The sequence below is a fragment of the Accipiter gentilis genome, chromosome W (genome assembly GCF_929443795.1).
Source record: "Accipiter gentilis chromosome W, bAccGen1.1, whole genome shotgun sequence".
NCBI classification, from domain to species: Eukaryota; Metazoa; Chordata; class Aves; order Accipitriformes; family Accipitridae; genus Astur; species Astur gentilis.
Genome location: NC_064918.1, coordinates 12323143 through 12345134, shown reverse-complemented (window position 1 = coordinate 12345134; position 21992 = coordinate 12323143). Strand labels below are relative to the sequence as shown.

The 21992-nt window shown below is 45.0% G+C and overlaps 1 long non-coding RNA gene across 1 annotated transcript; it reads right to left on the bottom strand.

Moving 5' to 3' along the window:
• Positions 1-2194: 2194 nt before the first annotated feature.
• LOC126035422 (uncharacterized) lies at positions 2195-2786 on the bottom strand. The gene is made up of 2 exons (XR_007504921.1): positions 2695-2786; positions 2195-2659 (listed from the first exon to the last, which is right to left on the bottom strand). It is a non-coding gene; the product is annotated as an uncharacterized LOC126035422 (long non-coding RNA).
• Positions 2787-21992: the final 19206 nt, after the last annotated feature.

The following is a 21992-nucleotide window of genomic DNA, read 5'->3' as shown; positions in this document are numbered from 1 at the left end:
CTTGAAGCCATGTTTGAGCAAACAAAAACTGCTGTGGAGAGGAGCCGGAAGATCTTTGGTAAGAAACATGAGTGTTGTCAGCTAATGTATTTTAAAACGTGTTTTGTTTTTCTGTCTTAGGATGATGTTTAAAGTGTCTCAGGCTGGCTAACTAGAAAACAAACAAACAAATGTGGTTTTGTTCAAGGAAGATAATCTTAAACAGTTTCGGGCTTGGTAAATAGGCAAGTTATTAATTTATATGTGTTCTCATAGTATGTAAGAGCAACGTGTATGTGCGAGGTTCCTGTTGTGAGGCATAGCTTATAGACACAGGAAAAAAGTGAATTTGAACACAGGACTCTCTCTTTCCTTTTTTTACATAGCTGTGTATTTATTTCGGAAAGGAAGTTGGTACAGATAGCTTTAATCTACAGAGAAAAAGAAGAAATGTGCGTCTTATACCAAACAGCAGGTTATATAGCAGCCCACAAGTTTCTTTGACTTTTGCTGTGCTGGGAGCAGGTAAGTTTTCAAGGTGGTGGTTTTAGAGTGGGAGATGGAGAAAATTGTACATTTTGCTGCCCGTATCAAAGCAAACACTGTTCCAAAGATGGTCCTTAGGAGACACTCATGTATGTTCTAGAATTCCCTTTGCCAACCCAAATGGTCCATGCTTTCTCCGTCTGCTTGGACAGCATGCGCAGAATGTGTGGGGTTTGGTGTTTGGGTGAGTGTTTTGGGTATTTTTTTTCCTTTTTTTTTTTTTATGTGATGTCATCATGGTTGAGCAGTTTCTGTCCTACTAGATTAGGCTTAATTTGTTCTCTAAAATGTTGCAGTTTATGAAGATAGTAGACTTGAAGCCCCTTATCACGAAGAAAGCAAATTTGTATGAAAGAAAGAGATCATTGCAATGTTGGTTGTTTTTGTTTTGATTCTACATATGTTGTGGTTTAACCCCAGCCAGCAATTAAGCACCATGCAGCCGCTCACTCACTCCTCCCTCACCCAGTGGGATGAGGGAGAAAATCGGGAAAAGAACTAAAACTCGTGGGTTGAGATAAGAACGGTTTAATAGAACAGAAAAGAAGAAACTAATAATGATGATGATAACACTAATAACATGACAACAGCAATAATGAAAGGATTGGAATGTACAAATGATGCGCAGTGCAATTGCTCACCACCCGCTGACCGACACCCAGCTAGTCCCCGAGCCACGATCCCCTGCCCCCACTCCCCCCAGTTCCTATACTAGATGGGACATCACATAGTATGGAATACCCCGTTGGCCACTCTGGGTCAGGTGCCCTGGCTGTGTCCTGTGCCAACTTCTTGTGTCCCTCCAGCTTTCTCGCTGGCTGGGCATGAGAAGCTGAAAAATCCTTGACTTTAGACTAAACACTAGTGAGCAACAACTGAAAACATCAGTGTTAGCAACATTCTTCTTATACCTAACTCAAAAACATAGCACTGTACCAGCTACTAGAAAGACAATTAACTCTATCTGAGCTGAAACCAGAACAACACAGAACCATATGAGCAGACCTCTGTGCAGGCTCATTGACTTTATGGACTTTAAGTCACTGTGAAATTCAAATATACAAGGGATTCCAAAACCTGTTTTGGACCCATTTTTGTATTGGCTGAATCTAAACACAAGATTTCTTTAATGTTGGAAATCTTTTCATATTTGATACTGGTTCAGGCTGAGCTATTGTTCCCTTTGGGAGATCATCTGCTTACACCATGTTTTAGTTTAGGAAGGAAATCCAGTAAGTGATTACAAAAACATAATATTTTTAAGTCACAATATCTTGAACTGCATCTTGAATGTCCTGTCCTGTGTCTGTCCATCCCATCCCCCCTGCCCAAAAGGCTTCTAGACTCATACCCATAAAGGAAGCACAAAGCATTTTATTGTTTATAAGATTGGTTGTTTTACCAAAAATGTCAAAGCTTTGTATATAATTCAGCTGTTTAACTTAGAAACAAATTTTGGTATTTATAATATAGTAATCAGGTGTACATTTTACAGCTTTTTTTTGGGGTGAGAGGGTAATGTGAGCATTTTATTTTCAGATTTCTTAAAATACACTTTTGTCTTTTAACTTTTTGGAATACCCATGTGTAGCGTTCGCTACATATCAAGGTTCTGCAATTAGATCACTGGTCGACCCAGACCAGGGAAAGAGACATATAACACACACGGTGTGAGTGCCAACTTCCACCTTTTATTGCGCAGTTAATTCCTTTTATACTAACCAGGGCAGGCGGGGTTACAGGTGTGTCATAGGGCTGCGACTAACCCTCCATCTTTCCGTAACATCGCGAGATCTTCCGGACGCCGAACCCTACATCTCCCCCTCCCTATGACTAACTAGCTTCTATTGTTATAAACAGCTTCGCACAAAGAACTAACTGTGTAAAGTACTATAAACGTAAGCATATTTCTACAACTAAGGTTAAACACTATATCTTAAACACACGTAAATGTAATCCACACAAATGGTAAATGGAAAACCAAGGCTTATTGTCTGGGGCATCCAGATTCCTGGCTGTAAGCAACTCTGCAACTCCGCCCCGACAGCCGGATCCCATGAAGGCACGCGTTGATGGGCTCCGAGAGGGATGTCGTCCGGACACGCATCGGTCTCCCCGACTGGCCCTGCATCCACTGCCAGAGATTGTAGCGGATACCCAAGGCGTCACAAGCCAGGATAGGATGACAGCGATCTATAAAGAAAAACACTCAAACACTACGAGGTTAGGGCAGGACGAACCATATGACTATGGACCCATTTCAGTAGCCCTTCAGGCATCTGTACACAGGCATACCCTCGCCCGAGACAATGCAGCTCAAATGGCCCTTCCCATTGGCGTGTCTGAAAGTCACGCACACAGACCAATGGGTAGGGACCTTTCTCTTCCATGCTCATAAAATGTCGCTGCGCCATCGTCTGCTCCAGGTCCCTTCGAACTGTCTGATTTAATGAAGTTAATGCAGTTAACAGATGATGCTGTATACAGAGAACAGGTACATTATCCTGTAACCAGCAGGGCTCCTCCTGCTCCCCCTCCCTAAGCCGATCGAGCAAGGTCTTTAAGGTTCGATGTGCTCGTTGTACAATGGCCTGGCCGTTGCTATTATAAGAGATGCCATGTATAAGTTTAATACCCCAGGTTGCACAAAACCATTCCACCTTTTCCCCAGTAAAAAGTGCACCATTGTCTGTCTTAGTCTGTTGCGGAATACCTAGTTGAGCTATGCAAACACGCCAGTGTTGTATAACTGCCAAACTATTCCATTTAGTGTGCAGTGTAGCAAAAATACATCTATAAATCTCTACTGTAACATGTAAATGCTGCTGTGGCTTAAAAGGAGCATATTCTGCAATATCTGTTTGCCAGATCTGATTTGGCCACAAACCACGAGGGTTGACCCCAGCCTCCCAAGGGGGTCCTTGGGCACAATGAGGGCAAGCTGCGACAATTTCTTTGGCTTCAGCACGAGAAATATCCGTTAGTGTCACCAGGCCTCATGGACCGCAATGCAAAAGGCAGTGTAACATCATCGCGCGTGCCCTTGCTGGCGTAATGTTATCATCACCAACAACAGCCAACAACGCTTGTGCTGCCTGGTCAGCACGGCTGTTCCCTTCAGCTAATGGTCCAGGGAGACCAGAGTGACTGGTAACATGAATAGGGAAAACGGGTGCACTACATAACTGTAAGGCGTTCAGTAGCATACCAGCTATCTTCGTAGAAGAGGCTAGTGCCCATTCCCCTGCAACCAAAAGCTTATATACATACAGTGAATCCATGACCACATTTAAGGGTTCTGCCGGCCAACGTGACAATGCCGTGGTCACTGCCGTGGCCCCCAAAAACTGTACTGAGCGACTTGGTTCAGTATAGTCTACCTGGTGACATGTCCCATCTTCTTTCCAAACACAAACGGCTTTGCTGGTCTTGGAGGATGCATCAGTAAAAATTGTGCACTCGTTATTAGGGTGTTTCGCCACCTGCTGTGCTGGAAGAATGGGTAAGGCACACAAGATCTCCCCACAAGGATGGACCTCATGTCCCACTACTGTCCCCGTAAACCCTGCTAATGCACCCTGTAAAGCAGACACCGCGGTCTGACAGAGAGTTGGCGAATTTTTCATGCCTTGGGGGAGCATTTTCCACTGATACCGTTGCATGGGTACTTGATGGTTCCTTTCCGGGATAGAGAGGGCAAACCGCTCACGATCTTCCATGGTCAATGCTATTTGGGCAACAGGAGGAACTGCCGGAACGGTTGTTACATTGCCCTGAACCTGTCCCTCCTTCTCGGCGGGCAGTTCCACGGAAGCACCAGTTGATCCTGAGTTGCTGTCACTGGGTCCTGTACAAAATTTAAAGGGGAGAGCCCGGACCCCATCCCTCCCCCCATCTCGTTTCCCGACATCGGTTCTCGTTGTTTTGCATACCACGGAGCCCCCCGCTGGGCCCCGGGTACACGGCAGTCTCGAACTCTGTGTCCGGGCTTACCACATCTCCAACAACAGAGGTTGCCCGCCCCCACCTCCTGAGCCAACCCTCCGGGTCTGGTTGCGCAATTCCTCGCTCTATGGCCCCTACCCCCACATCGGTGACAGGCGCCTGTACCCCCTTGCAAAACTTGCTTCAAAGGCGCCGCCATCGGACACGATTCTTGTTGTTGCTCCCTTTCCAGTACGTGACGTATCATTTCGCCCAGCGATGAGCCCGCTGGCAAATGAGAGAGAAGCGCTGCGGTCTGCGGGTTGGCTTGAGCCTTAGCACACTCAACCACAACCGCTTCCTTAGCCGCCTCCGGAAGGTTTGCGGCCTGTACAGCAAGCTGAAGCCGATCTAAAAAAGCTGTAAACCTCTCGGCAATCCCCTGGCGGATCTTCACCCAAGAGGGATCTGCTCTGTCCATAGCCGCGACATGTTTAAATGCGGCCAAGGCGGTAGCCGCGACTGCCGCAAAGTCACGTCCGCGCATGCCCTGTGACTGTGCCTGAGGTGTCGCAAACTGCCCCTCCCCCATGAGTTGCTCTATGGTCACTCCCGCCAGGTGGTGACCAGGATCCTGAGCATCAGTCACGACCTTAAGGCACCGAGCTCGCCATTCTTCCTTAAACAACAGCAGCAATGATGGGGGCAGTACCCCTCTCATCAGCTGCATCACATCAAAGGCCGCAACAGGCGTTGAAAGCAGACATTCGAACAAAATGAGCGCCTGCGCAGTACTCGCGAGTTCCCGAACGGTCTTTACATCAAAAGGTGTCCGCTCATACCCTCCCCGCGCCGCTGCCCGAATAGGGAGAACGACCGGCTGAAACTGCACCCCTGAAAGGCAACATTCTTTGGCAATCAGTCGCCAGTCTGTGCCCTCTCAGGTGCCCTCTTCCTGGCCATCCCCGACCCCCTGTGTGGGGGGCACTAGCGGCACTGCACGCTCCGCATTCTGTATGACCGCCTCAAGTCTCCGCAACAGACCCTGTACTCTCTGCAAAATGTTCGGTCCCTCCTCTATTTGAGTCTGTGGCGCAGGTTTTGACGGCCTCCGTATTGCACCATCCCCCTTCTCCTCGTCAGAACTATCGGAATTGCCCTGCGCTGGCACCTCGCGCCACTTCCGCAAGGACCCAGACGAGGGTTTAACCCGTTCCGGCAAAGGCGCAGTAGGCTTAGGCTCAGCAGGCACAGGAGGCTCAATCCCAGGAGGCTCAGTCCGCTCTCCCAGCAAGGGCGCCTGATCTCCCTCACAGAGGGGTGTTTCCTCCTCTGCCACCGTCTCCAACCCCCGCAGCCTCCTAACTGCTCCCTCCGCGGGTGGCCGTTCCTCCCGCTCTCTCAACTTACAGTATAAATGTCCCTTAACATCCCTGCCTGGAACCCAGTCCAAGAGGCATTCCTCTAAGCCCTTCCGAACCACCCGCCGTAATTCTTCCCAGGGAAACTTCCGAGGGGGGGCGTATCCGGCCCCGCTGGTGCCGTTTCAATAGGAAAACCCTCGGTCTCCGCCGCACCTCCCGCGTCCCCGCCCTTAATCAGAGAGAGATCGGTCTGCGAGCCCCGCTCCACGACCGCCCACTCCGTCTGAGTCTGACTCACTGTCCCCGAGGGCACCGTCTCCCGCTGTTCCTGAGGCGGCGCCTCATCCGCAAACAAAGCAGCTCGCGCCGCCAACCAGCACGCCCCAGCTTTCTGTCCTTCCGTAACCACCCTCTCCACTTTTCCCCAAGTTTGTAATCGTTCTGCAGCCCTGCGCTCGCCCCCGAGCGCAGATTGGAGCAAAGACTCCCGAATGTCTCCCCATTTTGGGGGGTTTAAAACTTCTCTGGGAGAACCAATACCTCCCCGGCGCAGCATCCACTGGATGCATTCTCCCGTGGGGCCCCTCCTAATCGCTCCGCGGGCACCCACCTCATTAGCTAACACCTTCAATACCTTAATCACCTGCGCAAGTTCCATCGTCCCCTGTGCGACCGATCACGTCGGGGTCACCACTATGTAGCGTTCGCTACATAGCAAGGTGCCGCGATTAGATCACTGGTCGACCAGGGAAAGAGACAGATAACACACAGGGTGTGACTGCCAACTTCCGCCTTTTATTGCGCAGTTAATTCCTTTTATACTAACAAGGGCAGGCGGGGTTACAGGTGTGTCATAGGGCTGCGACTAACCCTCCATCTTTCCGTAACATCGCGAAATCTTCCGGACGCCGAACCCTACACCTATGATAACTTTTGGAAACATCTCCGCTACCTGAGCTCTGGATAAAAATAAACTGACATCAAAATATGTTTCCTGGTTCTGTATCTTGCGGGTATTTGTGTTTCTCTTCAGAGGAAAATGCTGCTTAGCTCTGGTGCAAAATATGTTTTGGGTTTTTTTAGTTTAGTTAGCAAACAGTCTTTACTCTTAAACTATGTGAGTGAGCAAAAAATAATGTTTCTTCTTGTGATGGGTTAACCCTGGCTGAACACCAGGTGCCCACCAAAGCCATTCTATCACTCCCCCATCCTCAGCTGGATAGGGGAGAGAAAATATAACAAAAGGCTCGCAGGTCGAGATAAGGACAGGAGAGATCATTCACTATTACCGTCACGGGCAAAACAGACTCGATTTGCAAAATTAACTCAATTTATTACAAATCAACCAGAGCAAGGTAATGAGAAGTAAAATGAAATCTCAGAACACCTTCCCACCACCCCTCCCTTCTTCCCGGGCACAACTACCCTCCCGGATTTCACCACCAAGCCCCCCCAGCGGCACAGGGGGACAGGGATGGGGTTTATGGTCATCACACGTTATTTTCTGCCGCTTCACCTCCTCAGGACGAGGGCTGATCACACTCTTCCCCTGCTCCAGCGTGGGGTCCCACCCACGGGAGACAGTCCTCCACGAACTCCTCCAACGTGGGCCATTCCCACGGGCTGCAGTTCTTCACGAACTGCTCCAGCATGGGTCCATTCCACGGTGTGCAGTCCTTCAGGAGCACACTGCTCCAGCGCGGGTCCCCCACGGGGTCACAAGTCCTGCCAGAAAGCCTGCTCCGTGGGCTCCTCTCTCCACAGATCCGCAGGTCCTGCCAGGAACCTGCTCCAGCGCGGGGTTCCCACGGGGTCACAGCCTCCTTCGGGAACCCACCTGCTCCGGCGTGGGGTCCTCCACGGGCTACAGGTGGATATCTGCTCCACCGTGGACCTCCCTGGACTGCAGGGGGACAGCCTGCCTCACCAGGGTCTTCACCATGGGCTGCAGGGGAATCTTCGCTCCGGCGCCTGGAGCATCTCCTCCCCCTCCTTCTTCACTGACCTTGGTGTCCGCAGGCTTGTTTCTCTTACATGTTCTCACTCCTCACTCCGGCGGCAGTTTCTCCCCATCCCAACTTTTTTCCTTCTTAAAAATGTTATCACAGAGGCGTTACCACTATCACTGATTGGCTCGGCCTTGGCCGGCGGCGGGTCCATCTCAGAGCCGGCTAATATGGGCTCGCTCTCTCTCGAACACAGGGGAAGCTTCCAGCAGTTTCTTACAGAAGCCACCCCTGTATCCCCCCCCCCCCCCGCTACCAAAACCTTGCCAAACAAAACCAATACACTTCTATAGAGAGAAAATAATTTTTCTCTTTTTAATAGAAGTTATTTGAGCACTTTTAGAAATAACAGTAGCTGTATCTGTTCCCCTGTCATAATCCCACCATTCTTATTTTAACTTTGAAATGGAAGATTCTGTTTACTTTGATTTTGTTGTCAATGTTCCACAGGGATTCTTTTTCAGTAAGTAAAGTGGGAATAAATACGGAGTTGTATTTATTTTCCATAAGTCATATTTAGAGTTTGTTTATTTACACGTATGTATACTCGTGTACAAATTTAGTTCCCTGCACTGTGAAAACTTCAAGAACTCTCCGAGGTAATAATAGTATTTTATCGTAGTGTTGAAAATATTGAAATATCAGCATCACTATATGATCAACTTATGTTTGATAGTGTGTACAAACTAATAACTGGAAAGTGTTTGCATTTTCCTTGTGACATTTTGTTTTTCTGAGTGATCATTGCAATAGCCATGGAAATTTGATTTATGTGGAAAAGTAATCTATTTTAAGGTGAAATCTTTTATTTGCTGTTACCTTTTCAAATATTTCATATAGGTCTGAAAGTGAAGAAAATTGTTTTATTGTCCTCAGCAGGCCTCTAATTTTATTATTTTCTAAAAGTCTTGATTATTTGTCATTTATGTGCTCTCCATATTCAGAGGTTCGTGAAAGAGAGAATGAAGACCAGGCTGGAAAATAATTTAGAAGTCCACACACCGATTCATCAGCTACAGCCTCCAGTGCAACAGGAGTTGTGTCCACATTAATCCCAAGGTACTTAGATATGGTGGGAGATTCCATGTAACAACTTTCTTTTCTGAAGAGTTGTGTTTTGGTGTTGTGCTTGCTGCTTTTTTTTTTTTTTTAATAGAGCATGAGTATCATTTAACTTGCGTGAACATGTCTATGTTATCTGAAGTCTTTCAGTGGAAATACTGATTTATTTATTTTTTTGATCTATGCTTTCTTAAAGATGTGTCAATATAATGTCAATATTTACAAATATATATTTAATAGTTAATTTTGCAGTCTCCTCCCTAATCCCGTTTGGCATACTTTTTTTTTCCTGCAACAACAATGTTGTTATCTGTGGATTTTTTTGAAAATATATGAGCAAATATAATGACTACATGTGCTGACTTAATGAGCAGCTATTGTTCCCACCTGTAAATAGAATATACTTGTTCATGCCTGCTGAAAAATAAAGCAAAGCAGGTAGAGAGACTCTGTACATTGTATGGAGTAGTGGTGGGGTTGAGAAAGTATTTTGATTTGACTTCAGACTGAAATTTACTCCCAAACTTGTCAAAGTTTGCTTGTCATTGATGAACAATAAATGCTACTGCTTTGACTGAATTCTTAAATGCTGGGAAATCAAAAGTAGCTGAATGTAATGGGGCCACATCACTCCATTTTGTGGCAGGGATTGTGGAGGTCAGTGTGCTGTAAATTTTTAGGTTTCTATATCTATGGAAAACTAATAACCCATACAAGACTCTAGTAGACCTATATATTTATGTATGTGTGTATATATAGCTTGTGGGCTGATAGAGTCTATGTGGTAGGTGGTTATAGACAAACTTGTAGTGTTTCAGACTGTGAACAAATTTCTGTTACAGATTTTATTTTTTGCCTGTTGCTTTATGGAAAGGTCAAATGAGCTGTGGACTCTCACAGAAATAACTGACTGTACAATATGCTACCCTATAGAATCATAGAATCATTTAGGTTGGAAAAGACCTTCAAGATCATCGAGTCCAACCATTAACCATGCCCACTAAACCATGTCCTGAAGTGTCTTGTCTACGTGTTTTTTAACACCTCCAGGGATGGTGACTCAACCACTTCCCTGGGCAGCCTGTTCCAATGCCTGACAACCCTCTCAGTAAAATTTTTTTTCCTAATATCTAACCTAAATCTCCCTTGCCTCAACTTGAGGCCCTTTCCTCTTGTCCTATCTCCAGCCACCTGACAGAAGAGACCAACACCCACCTCACTAAAACCCCCTTTCAGGTAGTTGTAGAGAGCGATAAGGTCTCCCCTCAGCCTCCTCTTCTCTAGACTAAACAACCCCAGTTCCCTCAGCCGCTCCTCATAAGACTTGTGCTCCAGGCCCCTCACCAACTTGGTTGCCCTCTGCTGAACACACTCCAGCACCTCGGTGTCTTTCCTGTAGTGAGGGGCCCAAAAACTGAACACAGTTCTCAAGGTGCAGCCTCACCAGTGCCGAATACAGGATACAATCACCTCCCTGCTCCTGCTGGCCACGCTATTTCTGATACAGGCCAGGATGCCATTGGCCTTCTTGGCCACCTGGGCATACTGCTGGCTCATATTCAGCTGGCTGTCAAACAGCACCTCCAGGTCTTTCTCTGCCAGGCAGCTTTCCAGCCGCTCTTCCCCAAGCCTGTAGTGCTGCATGGGGTTGTTGTGACCGAAGTGCAGGATCTGGCACTTGGCCTTATTGAACCTCATACAGTTGGCCTCAGCCCATCGATCCAGCCTGTCCAGATCTCTTTGTAGAGCCTCCCTACCCTCAAGCAGATTGACCCTGCCTCCCAACTTGGTGTCGTCTGCAAACTTGCTGAGGGTGCACTCAATCCCCTCATCCAAATCATTGATAAAGATATTAAACAGAACGAGGCCCAACACTGAGCCCTGGGGAACACCACTTGTGACCTGCCGCCAATTGGATTTAACTCCATTTACCACTACCCTCTGGGCTCATCCAGCCAGCCAGTTTTTCATCCAGTGAAGAGTGCACTTATCCAGGCTACGAGATGCCAGTTTCTCAAGGAGTATACCATGAGAGACAGTGTCAAAGGCCTTGCTGAAGTCCAGGTAGATAACATCCACAGCCTTCCCCTCATCCACTAGGTGGGTCACCTGGTCATAGGAGATCAGGTTGGTCAAGCAGCACCTGCCTTTCATAAACCCATGCTGACTGGGCCTGATCCCCTTCTTATCCTGGACTTGCCATGTGAGTGCTCTCAAGACAAACCGTTCCATAATCTTCCCCAATACCAAGGTCAGGCTGACAGGCCTGTAGTTCCCCGGATCCTCCCACTGACCCTTCTTATAAGTGGGAGTCACATTGGCAAGCCTCCAGTCCTATGGGACCTCCCCTGTTGACCAGGACTGCTGATAAATGATGGAGAGTGGCTTGGCAAGGACCTCTGCCAGTTCCCTCAGTACTCTTAGATGGATCCCATCAGGTCCCATAGATTTCTGAGTGTCCAGATGGTGTAGCAGGTCCCTAACTATTTCCTCCTGGATTAAGGGGGGTATGTTATGCTCTTCATCCTTACCTTCCAGCTCAAGGGGTGGAGTACCCTGAGGATAACTGGACTCACTATTAAAGACTGAGGCAAAGAAGGCATTAAGTATCTCGGCCTTTTCCTCATCTCTGGTTGCTACGTTCCCTTCTGTATCCATTAAAGGAAAGATATTCTCCTTGGGATTCTTTTTACTGTTAACATATTTGTAAAAACATTTTTTGTTGTCCCTTACGATAGTGGCCAGATTTAGTTCTAGCTGAGCTTTTGCCTTTCTAATTTTCTCTCTGTATGATCTAACAAGATCCCTGTACTCCTCCCAAGTTGCCTGCCCTTTCCTCCAGAGATGATAAACTCTCCTTTTTTTCTTGACTCCTAGCAAAAGCTCCCTGTTCAGCCAGGCCAGTCGTTTTCCTTGGCAGTTTGACTTGCGGCACATGGGAATAGCCTGGTCCTGAGCCATTAAGATTTCCTTCTTGAAGAATGTCCATCCCTCCTGGACCCCTTTGCCCTTCAGGACTGTCTCCCAAGGGACTCTCTCAACCAGTGCCTTGAAGAGGCCAAAGTGTGCCCTCTGGAAGTCCATAGTGGTGGTTTTGCTGACCGCCTTCTTTGCCTCACCAAGAATTGAAAATTCTATCATTTCATAGATCCTGTGTTACGTCTTGTGTATGAGGGAAAACTATTCTGTGCTCCCATTCACTTCTGATGATCTTAGATACCTGTCTGGTGAAATAATGGAGGATGACAAGAATTTAAATGTGATGTGATTGTGTACTGTATATGAGTGACTTCAATATAAGGAATCAATTAAAACAAATGGTAAGGTGAAAAGTAGTTAGATGATATAGAGTCTTTCCCTAATTTCTCATTTTGGTAAGGGACTTGAGAGAAGAGAACTCCAGGCACTTTGTATAGAAGATAATAACTACCTTTCAGTATTCTGAGTTATTAGGTAGGGTCTGGTAACTCACCAGAGTTCTGTTGATATTAAGTTTTCTTAGTTTTTCTTTTTTTGTTTTTTACTGAGGATTGAGAAGGGAGGGCATGATGTTAAAAGCTCATGGAACTGGAAGCTGAACATGTCAGCTTGCAGTTTTGTATTTCCTTGTAAATTATGATACCTAGTGTAGAACTTGGTGCTGCAAACCGGAAGCTAGTGAAAGAGACATGCCATTGTGACTCAGCCTTAATTCAGAGGAATAATCCTACCACTGACAATTGAAGTCTGAAATACAGGACTCTACTTCTTTTTATAATTGTCCTGGTTTCAGCTGGGATAGAGTTAATTGTCTTCCTAGTAGCTGGTATAATGCTGTTTTTTTGAGCTAGGTGTGAGAAGAATGTTGATAACACACTGATGTTTTCAGTTGTTGCTAAGTAGTGTTTAGTCTAAAGTCAAGGATTTTTCAGCTTCTCATGCCCAGCCAGCAAGAAGGCTGGAGGGGCACAAGAAGTTGGCACAGGACAAAGCCAGGGCAGCTGACCCAAACTGGCCAAAGGAATATTCCATACCATATGATGTCATGCCTAGTATATAAACTGGGGGGAGTGGGGGTGGGGGGGATCGCCGCTCAGAGACTAACTGGGCGTTGGTCAGTGAGCGATTGCATTGTGCATCATTTGTATATTCTAATCCTTTTATTATTACTATTGTCATTTTGTTAATGTTACCATTATTATTATTCTTAGTTTCTTCTTTTCTGTCCTGTTAAACTGTTCTTATCTCAACTCACGAGTTTTACTTCTTTTCCCGTTTTTCTCCCCCATCCCACTGGGTGAGGCGATAAGTGAGTGAGCGGCTGCGTGGTGCTTAGTTGCTGGCTGGGGTTAAACCACGACAATAATGCAGATTTTAGTTACTATAAAGTGATCTAATATATTATGGCTTGTTCTATTATTTGAAAATGCCAACGCTTTCCTGAATATTTTTTTATTTATTTTCCTCATACTAATTTTTTAATTGTAAAAAGGGGGTTGGTCACTGTCCTGGTTTCAGCTCGGATAGAGTTAATTGTCTTCCTAGTAGCTGGTACAGTGCTATGTTTTGAGTTCAGTATGCGAAGAATGTTGATAACACTGATGTTTTCAGTTGTTGCTCAGTAGTGTTTAGACTGAAGTCAAGGATTTTTCAGCTTCTCATGCCCAGCCAGGGCACAAGAAGTTGGCACAGGACACAGCCAGGGCACCTGACCCAAAGTGGCCAACGGTGTATTCCATACCATGTGACGTCCCATCTAGTATAGGAACTGGGAAGTGGGGGGGGCGGGGCAGGGAATCACTGCTCAGGGTCTGACTGGGTGTCGGTCGGCGGGTGGTGAGCAATTGCCCTGCGCATCATTTGTACATTCCAATCCTTTTATTACTACTGTTGTCATTTTATTAGTGTTATCATTATCATTATTAGTTTCTTCTTTTCTGTTCTATTAAACCGTTCTTATCTCAACCCACGAGTTTTACTTTTTTTTTTTCCCCCGATTTTCTCCCATATCCAGTGGGATGGGGGGGAGTGAGTGAGCGGCTGCGTGGTGCTTAGTTGCTGGCTGGGCTTAAACCACGACAGTTACTCCAAAACAATGTGAAGAACAGCTACTGATTCTTTTTGGTTTTGAAATACTTTACTACAGAGAAATGTTTCCAATATTTATGGCACTTACATATTTATGCACAGTACAACAGTACTTATGCTTTGTGAAATGAAAGCATCTGCTAGTACATAAAAAGTAAAAGCTTGAGAAAATAGTGGATGATGTGAGGAGAGTGAACACATGGGGGAGATATGCCCACATACTTGCACAACTCTCAGAATGTTTTTCATTATTTCCCCTCTGTGTGCCATCCATGCTCTAATGCGGCTTTCTTTTTTCCTCTTACATATTGTTTCACTTACTGAGGAGTTAATGAAGGAAAGCAAAAAACAATTCCTTACACTTTTCTGAATCCTGGGAAAAGGGCTGACAAACTGGTTCTTTTTTTACAGCCTCTGGTAGAGGAAGACTGTAAGGCTGAAAGTTGAAGGAAATGCCATTATATGTCTGCTCTCTTGTTTTGTCCTTTATGTCAGCACCATTCCTGGTCACTGTCAGAAGGGTATTACTAAGCTAGATGGTTTTTTGGTCTGGCTGCATTGGGATGTTCTTATGTTTGAATTTCTTCCAGTCAGGACAGAGGATACCAGTAGCTGTAACACTTGGCTGTCTCTGCCAAGCTTGAAGTGTGTTGAAAAATAGCACTGCAGTTCTGGCCATTTCACATGCAGAATGATTACACTGCCTCTCAAAATACTGAAATGTTTGAATCGATTTATTTATTCTCCCTAGCAAATAAGGGAATTATAAGGATATATAATTAGGAAGGAAGCTAAATATCGTTCTTGTGTGTTGTTTTGGGTTTGTGTGGTGGGGTTTTGGTAGTGGGGGAGGGGGCTACAGGGGTGGCTCCTGTGAGAAGCTGCTAGAAGCTTCCCCAGCTCCAAGTTGGACCCGCCTCTGGCCAAGGCCGACCCAATCAGCAACGGTGGTAGCACCTCTGGGATAACATATTTAAGAAGGGAAACCTGCAGTGGGGGAGGGGATTGGAATATGAGAGAAACACCTATGCAGACACCAAGGTCAGTGAAGAAGGAGGGGGAGGAGGTGATTCCCCTGCAGCCTGTGGTGAGACAGCAGGCTGTCCCCCTCCAGCCCATGGAGGTGAGCGGGGGAGCAGATGCCTACCTGCAGCCTGTGGAGGACCCCATGTTGGAGCAGGTGAATGCCCCCAAAGATGGCTGTGACTCCATGGGAAAGCCCGTGCTGGAACAGCCTGTGCCTGAAGGACTGCAGCTTGCAGAAAGGACCCACACTGGAGCAGTTTGTGGGAGGGACCACATGCTGGAGCAGGGGAAGAGTGAGGAGTCCTCCCTGAGGTGGAAGGACTGGCAGAGACAATCTATGATGAACTGACCACAACCCCCATTCCCTGTCCCCCTGCACTGCTTGGGGGAGGAGGTGGAGAAAACGGGGAGTGGAGTTGAGCCTGTGAAGGAGGGAGGGGTGGGGGGAAGGTGTTTTAAGACTTGGTTTTACTTCCCATTATCCTTGTTTTGATTTCATTTGTAGTAAATTAAATTGATTTTGTTTTTTCCCCAAGTTGAGTCTATTTTCTGCCCGTGACCATAATTGGTGAGTGATGCCTCCCTGTCCTTGTGTCGACTCATGAGCTTTTCTTTATATTTTCTCCTCCTCATCCCACCAGGGCCAGGGGGGAGGAGTGAGCACGCTGCTTCGTGGTGCTTTGTTGCTGGCTGGGCTTAAACCATGACAGGTGTCTATAGAAAGATCTGAAAATCTGGTACTCCAGGATTGGAAGGGCCTCCTTGAATCATTATGTTGTATACACTTCTCACTGACAGCTACAGTGTATTTTTTTTTTTTTTCATTCTAAGACTAATTAAATTATTTGGCTTTTGGAGAAAAGATATGTGGTTTGTTAGTCTGGGAATACGTAGTGACTCTTAAAACCCAACTCTCTTGCATATAGTATTGTAAAATTCTTAGTTTTGGGGATACCTAACATGAAGAACTTTGAAGGTCCCAACCCATTGCTCACATGCTGGAAAAGCTTCCTTTTGGTAAAAGGATATTGATTGCCCTATTGTAGAATAAGAGAGGCTGTTTTTATTTGAGTTAGATTTATTAGATAATCATATCCTGATCTAGGTCTTCAAATGTCTCTCATCACTATGCAAAATGAAGTTTGTATGTAGAGGTAATATCTTTTATTAGGCTAGTAAATATAGTTGGAAAAATTAGACAAGTTTTCAGGCATGCAAGCCCTTCTTATCGCTGTAACATCTGAGGACCTCATTCATGTTGGTTTTAGTTTGTTTTGATTTCTTCCTAAAATAGAATTCCACTTGCTCATCTAAGACAAATATTTGCTATGTAACCTATTACTTGCTTGGCATACAGCTGTTTTGGGGAGGGCTGCATTCTCTGTCACAATTACACAGTTTAGAACCTCTTTTCTTAATGCTTTATTATGTTCTTGAACTTGCATGTTTTTATTATAATTTTTAAGTGATAACCCAAACTTTTAAAAAAAAAAACCCCAATATCTCTGTAGTTGTCTTTTTTGCAGTCTGCTGACTTGTAAACTCGCATACATGCTCTTAAAATATAAGCTCCAAAAGCAAGTCTTGCAACTCGAGCTTATCTCACTGAATCTGAAAGGAATAGCTGATTTCCACTGCAATGTATCACTGTAATGATACTATGTAACCTAGTCAAAAGGCAAAGTTTTCTGCTTATCACTTTTAGACCTTTTACCAGTTAGAATGCCACCTACTTGATAACTACCAGCAGAGGGAGCACATTGTTTTCAATAAACTGAATGAGCGTGGATTAAATAGTTCTACTTACTTTCCAGAAATTTTCCAATGCCAAAAATAATGTGTTCACACAATTGATTTGAACAGCAGTGAAATGATAATTTAATGTAACTTTTAGAATCTAGATGTGTGATAGTTTACTGAATATTAAATATTTTGTCAAAAGCGCCTGATTCCCTGTACTACTTTACTGGCATTATAAGGCAAGTGCCATGCTTTGTGTTCTCACTCAGGTTGTGAGCCTGGACCATTACTCTTTTGAGTTCCACCCAGCCAACAGAGGTGTAGAGTGTCTGCACAAGCTGCAACCTGAAGCAGCATCTTGAAAATGCTATGTAACAGTGTTTTCTGTTGGCTTCTAAGCAGTATTGAAACCCATATTAGTGACATGGTACTGTTATTTTTACAGTTCATCTAACTTTTTCTTTGTTTTATTCTGTCCAGTTTTTTGAATTGTCTGTCGCTATGATATTCCTTTTTTTAAAGCTTTGCTTATGCTTTCAAGATGATGGTGGGCCTACACTGTTAATAAAAATTAGTTTACATTTTACTGCTAATTTCAGTGTTTACAAATTTATATCAGTGCTCAACATCTTTTATCTGAAGATTCCTGTGGAAGTGCTGATGATCTTGAAATAGTATTTTTTTTAATTTTTCCATGCATAGAGACAGCCTGTAGTAAAAGTGAAAATAGCTCAGATGAAGAGTTAACTGGTCCTTCCATGCAATCCCAGACTTTTGCTCAAGGTCCAACTGAGGATACTGATAATGATGATGAATTCATTGGGCCACCAGTTCTGCCTGGGTTCAAGGATAGTGATGGCAATAATGACAATTATGATACAGAGGAGGAAGATAATGTAAGTATTTTGTTCCTCTTTAATGTTTTAACATTTTGAGTAGACTAATTTGTAAGTATGCTCTTTCCTTTATGATTGAATTTGCAGGTGAAGTATGACTGTTTGAAATGCAGGGGTTTTGTATTTTTTCTAATGACTATTCAACAGATGTAAATAATTTTCATTTAAAAATACCCAGATTTTTTTAAAATGTATGCATGTGAATCTCAAGGGAAATTCATCATCAATTAGTATACTTTGTTTACTCTTTTTCTTTTTTGTTTCTGCATTTTGAAAAAACTATATAAATAAATATTTTATATAAATATTTCATATAGTTTGTTTCCCAATTGTCATGTCCCAATTTCTCAGGACAACGACTCAGGTTTGCCGATTCCCAGATCAGGATTAAGGTGAAATGACACCAGGGATCCTTTAACTCACAAAACTCAACTTTTATTTGCTCACAACAAGAATTGGCATGCTCACAACAAGAATTGGCATGAAACTACCTCAGTAAACTGTGTAACGTGCTAACCATACGTCACCAAACGTATACTACAAGCCTTGCCTGTTTGGGGATCAGTTCAGGGAAGACAATAAGGAGAGCCCTCCCATTGAGTCACAAGGTTCAGAGTGGACCCCCTTGCTTTCTAGACTCCTTCTCAGAGATGAGTCTAGGGGCAGCTGGATCCACTCCTAGTCCCAGACTTGGTCAACAGTTTATGTCTAAAGGGATGAGGTGTAGGGATTAAAGGAAAAAAAAGAGAGAGAGAGAGAGAGAAAAGAGAAAGATTTCACCAGTCCTGGGTCTGGTCATCCTAGGGGTCCAGTTCCAGTGGGCGCCCGTTGGAGCGGCGGAGGAATGCACATAAGTCGACCCAATATGAGTGATAGAAGTGATTCAACTTTATTTGCACGGATAGCTCATATTTATACAGTTTGCGATAATTATGCCTACTAGTCCTAATATGATTGGTACATTGCTAATGTTTATTCATTACTAAAACACACCCACTTGTGATTTGCAGCTATGCGTGTTCCGTAACTTTCTCATGGGAACTTCTTCAAAAGTTACTTATGAAGTTATGCCAAGTTCACACCGTCCCTTTCTTTCTCCTGATAACAGCGAGACCAGCTGTTGTTTTTCTCCTGATATCAGCAAGGCCAGCAGTCTTCGGCCAAGGCCTAATCTTGCTGCTCAAACTGACATTCTTTCACACAGAACTCTGCTCGCACAACTTTTCTATTAGACCCATGTCCTTTTTTCATCAAGCCAATTCCCGACAATTACCCACCAAGCACACCCAGGTCCCTGAGCAAAGACAATCCCACGAATGGGTTTGCCTTTTCCCATGGGAGGAGCAATCCACACTGCCTTCCCCAGCCACTTCCCCATGTGCACCACGGGGACCTTATCTCCTCCCACAGTATGTAGGGGTTTTGTTTGGGCAGGACCAGGACGGTTAGCAGATCCTCTAGAGTTAACTAGCCAAGTGGCTTCTGCTAAATTTGTATCCCAATGCTTCCATGTCCCATTGCCTAGCGCTCTCAACATACTCTTCAACAGTCCATTATATCTCTCAATTTTTCCAGATGCCTGCGGGTGATAGGATATGTGGTATACCCACTCAATGCCATGTTTCTTTGCCCAGGAGCTTATGAGGTTATTTTGGAAATGAGTCCCATTGTCTGATTCAATTCTTTCTGGGGTACCGTGTCGCCATAAAATTTGCCTTTCGAGGCCTAAGATGGTGTTTCGGGCAGTGGCATGGTTTACAGGATATGTTTCTAGCCAACCAGTAGTTGCTTCCACCATGGTGAGTACGTAGCACTTGCCTTGGCGTGTTTGTGGCAGTGGTCCAATGTAGTCAATTTGCCAGGCCTCACCATATTGAAAGCCCAACCACCGCCCTCTGTTCCAGGGAGACTTTACTCTGGTGGCTCTTTTGATTGCAGCACATGTTTCACATTCATGAGTGACCTGTGTGATGGCCTCCATGGTCAGGTCCACCCCTTGATCATGAGCCCACCTATATGTTGCATCTCTCCCTAGATGTCCCGATGTCTCATGGGCCCATCGAGCTACAAATAGCTCACCCTTACGCTCCCAGTCCAGGTCCACCTGAGCTATATCTATTTTGGCAGCCTTGTCTACCTGTTCATTATTTCGATGTTCTTCAGTGGCACGGCTTTTGGGCACGTGAGCATCTACATGACGTACCTTTAGAGTCATGTGTTCTACACGGGCAGCAATGTCCTGCCACAATGCTGCTGCCCAGATGGGTTTACCCTTGCGTTGCCAATTGGTCTTCTTCCATTGCTGTAGCCACCCCCATAGGGCATTAGCCACCATCCTGGAGTCGGTATAGAGGTAGAGTACCGGCCACTTTTCTCGTTCAGCAATGTCTAGAGCTAGTTGGATGGCTTTCACTTCTGCAAACTGACTTGACTCACCTTCTCCTTCAGTGGCCTCAATGACTTGTTGTGTGGGACTCCACACAGCAGCTTTCCACTTCCGATGGTTCCCTACCACACGACAGGATCCATCAGTAAACAAAGCATAACACCTTTCGTCTTCTGATAACTCATTATATGGTGGTGCCTCTTGGGCACGAGTCACCTCCTCAGGTGATGCTCCAAAATCTCTGCCTTCTGGCCATTCCATGATCTCTTCCAGAATTCCTGGGCGGTTAGATTTCTCCAGTCGAGCCCGTTGCGTGATCAATGCTATCCACTTACTCCATGTAGTGCTGGTTGCATGATGTGTAGAAGGGATGTTTCCTTTGAACATCCAGTGTAGCACGGGCAATCGTGGTGCCAAGAGGAGATATGCTTCTGTACCAACAACTTCTGAAGCAGCTCGAACCCCCTCATATGCTGCTAATATCTCTTTTTCAGTTGGGGTACAGTGAGCTTCTGATCCTCGGTACCCCCGACTCCAAAACCCTAATGATCGACCTCGGGTTTCTCCTGGTGTTTTCTGCCACAGGCTCCAGGTGAGACCATGTTCCCCAGCTGCAGTGTAGAGTACATTTTGTACATCTGGTCCTGTTCGGACGGGCCCAAGAGCTACTGCACGAGCTATTTCCTGTCTGATATGCTCAAAGGCTTGTTGTTGTTCAGGGCCCCATTCAAAATAGTTCTTTTTCCGCGTTACTCGATAGAGAGGGCTCACAAGCTGACTATAACCTGGAATATGCATTCTCCAGAACCCCACAAGGCCTAGGAAAGCTTGTGTTTGTTTCTTGTTAGCTGGTGGAGACATAGTTGCTATCTTGTTAACCACATCCATAGGGACATGACGGCGTCCATCCTGCCATTTTATTCCCAAGAACTGAATCTCCTGTGCAGGTCCCTTCACCTTACTTTTCTTTATGGCAAAACCAGCTTTTTTCACGAAGATTGAATAAAATTTGATTGCTGGAGGCAAGGGGAAATGTATAGATGTAAAGGAAATGAAAGCCTGTTGATCATATTCAAAGTACAGCCTGTATTTTTGAATTGTCATCTATTTTTATTTCTGTTTTTATCTTCACTCTAAACCCAGTAAAACTTCCTAATGGCATGAAACTTGAGAATTCATCCTAACTGTAAACTTGTTCTAACAGAATAATAAATTTTTCATAGACTGGCTTTCATCACCGGTGTATGTTGTTTATTTTAACATAGACAGTATTGAAATATTAAGCTTTCTGGTGTAGTTTTAGCAATTGTGCTCTTGATAGTCTGCTTTTACATGTGCTTTTCCTTTTGAACTTTTTGTATGTCTATAAGATGACATATTGCAATGCTGATTGAGTGCAGTTTAAGGTGATTATGAATAATTTAAAGATGAATCTTGTGCAATTTCCAACTGGTGATCCCTGTATAACAATGCAAGACTAAAGTGATTTCCTAATGGAAATGAAGTTGTTAGTGTCCTTGAATTTTTATTTTTAAAGCCTAAAGAATTTTCGTCTTTGCTTTTGTTGGTGTCATTTAAAAAATGTGCAAGATTTTTGTGTAAAAGAGCAGTGTAAATTGTTTTTTAGTGGCATTCTTATTTAAAACTGCTAGTACCCCCTGAAATCTGTCTGTAATTAAAACCAGGTGCTTCAAAAGGCACCTTGATGAAATAAGTAAAGAAAAAGACTTCATCTTACATTATGGGGGGATGGAGGATGTCCTGGGTTCAGCTGGGATAGAGTTAATTTTTACAGGAACCTGGGAGGTGGGGGCATAGCCGGGGCAGCTGACCTGAACTAGCCAAGGAGCTATTCCACACCATGTGACATCCTGCCCAGTATATAAATGGGGAGCGGGCCGGGGGGGTGGTCTCTGTTTTCGGTGGGGGAAGTGGCGGAGCGTCGGGTCCCGGGTGGTGAGCAGTTGCACTGTGCATCACTCTTTTTGTATACTTT